The sequence below is a fragment of the Hibiscus syriacus genome, unplaced genomic scaffold, assembly GCF_006381635.1.
Source record: "Hibiscus syriacus cultivar Baekdansim isolate YM2019G1 unplaced genomic scaffold, ASM638163v2 tig00113302_pilon, whole genome shotgun sequence".
NCBI lineage: Eukaryota > Viridiplantae > Streptophyta > Magnoliopsida > Malvales > Malvaceae > Hibiscus > Hibiscus syriacus.
Window position 1 is genome coordinate 80,084 of NW_024063454.1, and position 9,934 is coordinate 90,017.

At 35.3% G+C, this 9,934-nt stretch overlaps 2 non-coding genes across 2 annotated transcripts; both read right to left on the minus strand.

The window, feature by feature from the left end:
• Window positions 1-4,398: 4,398 nt before the first annotated feature.
• Window positions 4,399-4,470, minus strand: TRNAC-GCA. The gene has a single exon. It is a non-coding gene; the product is annotated as a tRNA-Cys (tRNA).
• Window positions 4,471-5,525: 1,055 nt separating this feature from the next.
• Window positions 5,526-5,597, minus strand: TRNAP-UGG. The gene has a single exon. It is a non-coding gene; the product is annotated as a tRNA-Pro (tRNA).
• Between the last annotated feature and the right edge of the window lie 4,337 nt (window positions 5,598-9,934).

Sequence of the window (9,934 nt, forward strand, 5' to 3'; positions counted from 1 at the left end):
CCCTAAGGCTGACGAGGATAGGAAAACCATTCGGATTGTTAAAGGAGCATTGACTGTGATGAAAGGCAAGATGACTGCAGGGAATATCTACAGATTGTTAGGGAGTACCGTTGTAGGTGGAGTTCACTCTGTTGAGTCCTGTGATGATACGAAAAAATTGTGGCATATGCGCCTTGCTCATCTTAGTGAACGTGGTATGGCAGAATTACACAAGAGAAACTTGTTGCATGGTGTCAAAAGCTGTAAGCTCGATTTTTGCAAGTATTGTGTTCTTGGTAAACAGACTAAAGTCCGTTTCAAGACTGCGAAGCACACAACTCAAGGGATTCTTGATTATGTGCATTCTGATGTATGGGGGCCTTCCACGATATCGTCTTTGGGTGGATCTAGGTACTATGTTACTTTTATTGATGATTTTTCACGGAAAGTTTGGGTGTATTTTTTGAAACAGAAATCTGAAGTTTTTGAGAAGTTCAAGCTGTGGAAAGCTGAGGTAGAAAACCAAACAGGACGAAAAATCAAGTGTTTGCGGTCTGACAATGGTACGGAGTACACAGATTCACAGTTCCTACAATTCTGTAAGGAGCATGGGATTCAGAGGCATTTTACAGTGCGCAAGACACCACAACAGAATGGTGTTGCGGAACGAATGAACAGGTCGTTGAATGAAAGAGCCAGATGTTTGCGGTTGAATGCGGGGCTTCCCAAACACTTCTGGGCTGAGGCTGTTAACATGGCGTGTTACCTTATCAACAGATCGCCAAGGGCATCGCTGGCTGGGAAAGTTGCAGAAGAGGTATGGACTGGTCATGATGTTAGTTTTGATAACTTACGGATTTTTGGTTGTCCTGCTTATGTGCATGTACCTGCTGATGAGAGATCCAAACTTGATGCAAAATCGAAGGAGTGCATTTTTCTGGGTTACAAGAAAGGTGTCAAAGGATTCAAGTTCTGGGATCCAGTTGCGAAGAAAGTTGTGATTAGTAGAGATGTCGTTTTTGATGAACAGTCTATGTTGCAGCAGAAGCAAGACACGACAGTGGTAGATTTCGAGCAGTTTCCAGTTGAGAAACCAGAAACTTCTCAACCGACTTCTGGTGGTTCCACTACGGATGATTTGCAGGATTATAGTCTCGCCAGAGACAGGGTGAGACGGACGAATATAAAGCCTCCGAACAGATTGGGTTTTGAAGACTTGGTATCTTTTGCACTTACTGTTAGCAGTGATGATCCAGTTACTTTTCATGATGCCGTTACTAGTCAGGAAAACGACAAGTGGATGGCAGCCATGGTTGAGGAGATGGAGTCTTTGAATCACAATCGCACATGGGAGTTAGTTCCCCTTCCTGAGGGTAAGAAGCCGATTGGTTGCAAATGGGTGTATAAGAAGAAACCATCAGTAACAGAAAAAGAGGGGGAGAAGTTCAAGACTCGTTTGGTAGCGAAGGGTTTTTCACAGCAGAAAGGAGTTGATTATGATGAAATCTTTTCTCCTGTAGTCAGGCACACTTCAATCCGAGTAGTACTTGCATTGGTGGCTAGTTGGGATTTGCATTTAGAGCAGATGGATGTTAAAACTGCTTTTTTGCATGGTGATTTAGAGGAGCAGATCTACATGCGGCAACCTGAAGGTTTCACTCAACCTGGAAACGAGCATTTAGTTTGCAGATTGAAGAAATCTTTGTACGGGTTAAAACAGTCTCCGAGACAGTGGTATAAACGGTTTGACTCCTATATGATCAAGATTGGCTACAACCGATGTGAGTATGATTGTTGTGTCTATGTTAAGAGCCTTGATGATGGTTCTTTTATTTTTCTATTACTGTATGTTGATGATATGTTGATTGCTGCGAAGAACATGGATGATGTTATCGGTTTGAAAACTTTATTGAGTCAGGAATTTGATATGAAAGATTTAGGTGCTGCAAAGAAAATTCTTGGAATGGAAATTTGCAGGGACAGAGACTCAAGGAAACTGCGGCTATCTCAACGGGGTTATGTTGAGAAAATGCTAGAAAGGTTTGCGATGAGCAGCACGAAACCAGTTAGCACTCCATTGGCAAATCACTTTAAGCTCTCATCAGAACAGTGCCCTAAGACAGATAAGGAAGCTGAAAATATGGCAAAGGTTCTGTATTCTAATGCTGTTGGCTGCTTGATGTATGCGATGGTATATACTCGTCCTGATTTAGCTCATGCTGTTAGTCAAGTTTGTAAGTACATGTCTAAACCTGGTAAGCAACATTGGGATGCAGTCAAGTGGATCTTTCGGTACTTAAAGGGTACTGTGGGACATGGAATTGTTTTTGGGAGTCAGCGGGATAATCCTTTGGTTGTAGGATATGTGGATTCAGATTATGCAGGTGACTTGGATAATAGAAGATCTACGACAGGGTATGTGTTTACTCTTGGTGGAGGGCCTATTTGCTGGAAGTCTACTGTTCAATCTGTCGTGGCACTATCTACAACTGAAGCTGAATACATGGCAGCGGCTGAAGCTGCAAAAGAAGCTTTATGGCTTACTGGTTTAGTGAAGGAGTTGGGTGTTCAACAAGGTGGAGTTCAGTTGCTTTGTGATAATCAAAGTGCTATTCACTTGGCTAAGAATCAGGTGTATCGTGCTAGAACTAAACATATTGATGTAAGGTTCCACAAGATCAGAGAGTTGGTTGCATCTGGAGAGGTTTTGTTTCAGAAGGTACATACTGATGAGAATGCCGCTGATATGTTCACCAAGCCAGTTACGACAGACAAGTTCAAGCATTGCTTGGACTTGTTGAATGTTTCGAGTTGTTAAAGAAGCAAGGTAATCCAACCCACATTGAAGTTTCCAAGGGGCAGGATATTCGCCAAGGTGGAGATTTGTTAGGTATGGCTCATAGATATACCAGTAAAGAGGACAGGAGATGGAGCGAAGTGAACATCAACTGTCCTTACAAAGAAAGTCTCGTTGTGGGGTTACAAATTATGTGGGTTGGGGGTGCGGGGGCGTTGCCCCCGCGGTACGGTACAGGGTTAATTTTGTAATTATGTACCAGGGTTTTCTATTATAAATAGAGATGTAACCTAGACCTAAAATATCATTGAATAAAATTCTAGCGCCGCCTAGGCACCGAGGACGTAAGCACATTGCCGAACCTCGTAAAATTCTCGTGTTCTTTCGTTTTCTTTACCCGTTTTCGTCAACAGGTTAACTTGTCGGCAATTAATAAAATAGCAGAAGAGGGTATACTGATTACTTTTTTTATATATTATTTATTTTTGCACGCATTTGTTAGTTATCTTGTCAGAAAACAAATTAATATGAACTTCATTAAGTATATAATATTGTGCAATATGCCCTTAATTTAAGTTGAAATTCTACTGGATTCTCAGGATCAATTATTTCAAGTTGTAAAATTTGGAAAAGTTAAAAAAAGAAGGGATTGAAGGGCATTCCGAGAATTGAAATTAGGACCTGTGAGCTATAATCACCCGAGTATGTCAAAGTTCTCAATATTTTTTGATTATTAGATCTTTTATTCAAGATCTTTATAAACTTTGATGACCATATGCTTAGTGTTTAGCAAGTTGTTGAAGTGCTGCCTGACAACTTAAACAGCTAGTTTAAAGATCATATTGGATAATTAGTTCCATTGTCCTCTATTGTCTCCTAATAAGCTTTTGTGCGCAGGACTCTGAATGCCAAAGTATTTTGTTGATGGAATAGGTATAAGTGCTATCTGCTTTGGCTACTAAAGACATTTGGTAATTCTAGCAAGCATCCTGAATTTGAGGAAACTAAAAAGAAACAAGAAGTGAGGCATTCCAAGAATTTGTTCAGAACCTCTAGGCCTAGCATCTTTAGCGGGAATCATACGACTAGACCGAAAATGCCCAATTTTGATGCTTACCGTGTCTTGTAATGAAGCTAGTTATATAGTTTTAGATTTAGATATGCTGGTTCTACAACAAACTTATAATACATAGCAATAGGATAGTACCATCAAGTAGCATTAAGCTACTAGGAGAATTAGGTAGCTATGTTGAAATTTATTGAAAAATACCATTTTTGTATTCACTTCACACCAAATATCGACCGGTTATGACAGGTCTAATGTCTATTGTTTCCCGATGTTACAGGTCAAACAATAGCTTGACCAGCTTGGAAATTAACATTTTTATATACATTATTTAGAATTAATTAAGATGAAGTTATTTTTTTTATTTATGGCTATATTCTTTTGATTGGTTTCTGCTTCAAAACAAGATTTTTACTATTTTCTTGTAGACATCTATCCTTTATTTGCTTTGACAACTAGAAATAGCATGTTAGTGGCACTTGGCAAACCAAGGGAAGACCAACATTATTAGGTTCACACGTGGGAAAGAAACAAGGGACATAAAAACCAAAAACAAAGGGCCCAACCAGGTTCGAACTGGTGACCTCTTGATCTGCAGTCAAATTCTCTACCACTGAGCTATGAACCCATTTGATTTGTAGGTAACAAAAAAATATAATAAAAACCTGTGGGCGTAAAAGGGGTTAGAGCAATAAAATAAAAAGATATAGTCTCAACCAGGTTCAAACTAGTGACCTCTTAATGAGCTAAAGGGCAATCCGAGAGTAGAACCCTGTAGGTCTCATACTCAAAGCAAGAATCGTACCACTAGACCAAATGGGCACCACCTTTAGTGCTTAAAACAACCTTTCTCTAACTTGTTTATAAGTTATTCTACTGTCAGAAAACTAGCTTAGTTCTTAAAGTAATGGTTTAAATATGTTCTTATTAGACATGCAGGCAGTTCTAGACTGATCATTAAATGTTGTGTCAGACTAATCTTTTGTTTGTGGGGCTCTGCAACTTAATCTTCAAGTCTAGAATGATGCAATATGTTAGAGGTGCTATCTACTTAACCTGCTAAACCCATTTTGTAATTCTAGTTAGGATCTTGAAATAAACCCCACCTTGACAAGGCTTTGCATCTATGTATTTGCTTTGCCACTCTTGTTTTATGCAACAAAAAGAGTAAAATGAGTATGTCAAAGTTCCCATTTTTTATGTTTAATACGGCTAGTTTTTTTTTTTTTAATTCAAGGTCTTTATGAACTTTGATGCCTATATGCTTAGTGTTTGGCAAGTTGTTAGAGTGCTGCCCGGCAACTTAAACAGCTGTATTTTGTTGAGGGAATAGGTGCAAGTGCTATCTAGTTTGGCTACTAATGACATTTGGTAATTCTACCAAGCATCCTGAATGATCCCATCTTTGAAAAGGTGTTGTTTGCACCTTTGCAAGGGTCTGGTCCCACCGTTTAGTGCAGCCATTGCTTTTATATGAAGACTTTGGGATTACAAGTTTGGAATAGCTATAACCCTTATTTAAAAATATTACATACAGATTAATTGCTTGTTTGATTTGTTTCTACTACTCATTATTTTTATTCTTGTCTTAAAAACAATTAATTCTATGAAAGTTGACTTTAGGCTTGATTCCTCTTGGGTAATGTTTGAAAATGGTAATCAAGATATTGTAAAAGAAGATAGGGGGCATTCCGAGAATCGAACTCGGGACCTCTCGCACCCAAAGCGAGAATCATACCACTAGACCAAATGCCCAACTTTGATGTGTAATGCGACCTGTCTTTACTTATTAGCTTTTTTCTTTAAGATCCTGTTAGCAAGTTACTCTGTTGTTGAATACTAGCTGAGTTCTTAAACTAATGGTTTTTAATATGTTCTTATTGAATACATTACAGATCATATTAAACCATTCAAATTGGAAGATTTTATCAAAAGAAATAGGCTGCAATTGGTCGATCTCCTTGTAGAAAAGTGAAGCAGTTAAGCTAGTTTAAAGATCATATAGGATAATTAGTGCTACTAACATTAAACGTTGTCTCCTAATAAACTTTTGTGTGCAGGACTCTGCGAACTGAATGCCAAAGTATTTTTTTGTTGGAGTAAAGTATAACTTTGGCTACTAAAGACATCTGGTAATTCTACAAAGGATCCTGAATTATCCCATCTTTGACCAGGTGTTGTTTGCACCATGACAATTGCAAGGGCTTGGCCAGACTGTATAGCGCAGTCATTTCCTTTACATGAAGACTTTGGGATTACAAGTATGAAATAGTTATTATCCTCATTTAAAAATAATATTACATACGGATTAATTGCCTTTTTGATTTGTTTCTGCAACTCATTATTTTTAATCTCGCCTTAAAACAATTACTTATTTGAAAGTTTGACTTTAGACTAGATTCCTTTTGGCTAGTGTTTAAAATGGCAAGCCAATATATTTAAAAGAGGAGTAGATGGGGCATTCCGAGAATCAAACTCGGGACCTCCGGCACCCAAAGTGAGAATCATACCACTAGACCAAATACCCATATCTGATATCTTACTCAACCTCTCTTTACTTGGTATCTCTTTGCTTCAAGATTCGATTCGAACTTGTTAGCAAGTTATTATGCTGTTAGAACACTAGCTGAGTTCTTAAACTAACGGTTTTTAATATGTTCTTATTGGATACATAGGCAGTTCTTGACTGATCAGTCAACAGAATCCTGAAGTCTATTGTGATGCAATATGTAGCGGTGATATCTACTTTAGTTGCTTAATGCATTTTGTAATTCTAGAAAGGATCCTGCGTTGATGAGTTTCTGCGCCTTTGTGGTGCTTTGCCGCTCTGTTTAATATAGTCATTGCACAAAATAACATTTGAATGAGGTTCTATCTTGGTAAAAGATAGAGCATATCGACTTCTCTTCCACTTGTTTTTCTTGCTGATAAACGTTTTATTCATCAAATTATTTCAAATCTGGCTCCTAAAATATCAGTTGACTACATTCTTATGTATGTGATTCCCTGCTTTAACAGGGTTAAGGTAGGTTTTTGATTTGGATGCCAAGGCTCATTTTACATCTGAAGACTGTTAGATCAAACGTAAGAAGAATAGGTTGCCCTTTGTTCGACAAGATTAAGTCCGAATACTGGTACTTTTAAATTAGGTCTATGCAAAGGAATCTTGTCAGGAACTAAATGGATCTTAAGGTACTAGGCCTCTATATTATTTTACTTGTAAAGTTGACTTTGCTTCTGTTTCTCTGGTAATACACTTAAGTGTAAGGACTAAGAAATTAAAAGGAAAATGAGGCGGGGCTTTCCAAGAATTGAATTCAGTACCTATTGCACCCAAAGCAAGAGTCATACCAGTAGAACAAATGCCCAGTTTTAAACTATTTGTGAAGCATACCACTAAAAAGAAACAAGGATGCGAGGCATTCCAAGGAGTTAGCTCAGAACCTCTAGCATCTGTAGTGAGAATCATACCACTTGACCAAATGCCCTTTTTTGATACTTATTGTGTCTAGTAATGAAGCTTGTTTATCCAGTTTTAGATTTAGATATGCAAATTCTACAACAAACTTCTAATCCATTGCAGTAGAATAGTGCCATAAAGATAAGCTTATAGGACAATTAGGCAGCTATGTAGAAACAAATATGAATTATTAGGTTCACATACGTGAAACAAATAAGGAGTTAGAAACTTAAAATCAAAACAGAGATCCTAACCAGGTTCAAACCGATGACCTCTTGATTTGTAGACAAATGCTCTACCACTAAGCTATGAACCCATTCGACTTAAATTCTACAAAATGTCATTGCTATAATCTGAGGGCATAAAAAGAGTTAGAAGAATAAAATTTAAAAAGGTAAACTACAGGGTTGATCGTTTTTGTTTAAGTTTTGTAAAATTTTTCTCAATGAATTTAAAAAACATAATATTCAGTCATTTTCATTTTTATTTAGTTAAGATGTGATCATTGAAAGTTAAATGTCGTTAGACTTTTATCAAGTTGTTGATGTGACATAGTGAATATATAAACTAAAAAGGGTAAACTAAACAAATGATCACTAATATTCGAGTAAATTTTCGTTGTTCTCACTTACTATGTTGCACTGATATGGATACGGGAACGGGAACAAGGACGGAAAACAACAATTTATAAAATTACAGAGTGAAGGGATTGTAAGGGTATGACATATAAAAAAATTTAAAATTATAAATAAAGTCAATACTTCATATAAAATTAGAAAATAAAATTCATAAGTAAATTACAATATTAAAGTATTAAATCTCAATACTCGAACAATAAATTCATAAGTAAATTCATAATAGGGATATTATAACCATTTTATACAATTACATAAATTTAAGGATAAAATTAATATAATTTAAAAAATAAAAATAAAATAATTAAATTAGATCTATTTTTTAAGAATTGATTTAGATCTCTTATGTAAGCAAAATCATTCCTTAAACCTTTAATTAAAATATTTTTCATATTTAAGAGTTAATTTAGAATTTAGTTCTATAATTTGAAACTGAAACGTCCTAATGTAAGTATCGAAACGTCCACGAGTTCGTTCAGTCGTACCCCGACATGTGGCAAGTCCTCGGTATGTACCCCAACCGTACTTGAAACGTGGAAGCAGTGTTGTCCCCGTCCTTCACAGAGTTTTAAAAGTTTCAAATTGGTCGAGACCTCTTTGGTGAATTTTTTTTTAGATTAAAATTCGTAATTGTGGACACATGTATAATGTTATTATTAAGTATGACACAAAATTAAATGATCAATTATGTTGCACGTGTCATAGTCTTATAGATTTTAAAGTGTCATGTAAATAGAAATGGAGATACTATAAGGGGTAGAATTATAAATGTTTATAATTTGATTTAGTATTCAGTTTAATATTCAATTTATATAAAACGATAGTGGTCTTCAAGAAGTAGGATAATTTGTATTAGTCTTTTTACGTCAAAAGCAAATATATCTTATTGGAAGACTACTATCACTTTCTAGATGATTTATATCAATGGATTCAGGTACGCTCTCGCAAATCTAATATTATATTTTATTCTTGGTGATTTTGTATAATTAGATTTTGAATTTTGATTTCATATTTATTATGATTTAGTTATATTAGAAGTATTTTAACTTTTTAACTGAGAAAGATTAATCTTTTAGAAATTCTCACTTTGATTCCTTCATCTGTTTTTGATTTTCTACTGAGTTTTATGGTGAGTTCAGGTTAAGATGACTATCAGCATATTTAGCGGCCGGTTGGTCCTTGTGGTTTGCACGAAATGAGGCTGCTTTCTAGAACAAAATTAAAAGGGACCGGATAGTTGGAAAATTTTGTGTTCCCAATTCCATTCGAAAATCCGTGAAAAATAATAGGTTAGAAATTTCTATCTTTTCATTAATTTATGATAAGTATGAGGCATAACTGATATTCCTAGTGTTTGAACTCGAGACCTCTGTCGTAACCGGTTTTCGTCCGGGCACGAAATATTTATTTGGAGGGAAAAGTGATGTGAATAAATGGTTTAAAATAATTTGGGAGTCGCCATCGGCCTTTTGGGTCAGGTAGGTCGAATACCTAAAAAATTATCTTTTAAAAGAGTTTTTTAAGAAAACATCAGTTAAAAGATAAACTGATCTGCGTTTTAACCAAAAATTCATTCTTTTTAGAAATAAAAAGGGATTCGTGGTCGGTTACGTTTAGGGAAGGATTAGCACCCCTACAACGTCCAAAATTGGTACTTTTTAATTATAAATTGTCTCTATTATTAGAAATTTAAAAATTCAAAATATATTTAATTCATAATTAATTATTTCAAAATTATAATTATAAAAAAATATTAATTTATATATTTATAAATAAAATATTTATTTAGAAATATCAGAAAAGGACTTCTACGTACCTTAAGACAGCTCTTTTCTTCGATATTAAAAAATAAATAATTAAAACAAGTAATATATAATTTATAAAATTTATTTATTTAAAAATATCAGAAAATGGACATCCAGTTGTTTTAAGACTGTTATTTCTTAATATTGAAAAATAAATAAATATTAAAACAGGATTAAAATAAGTTAATAGTA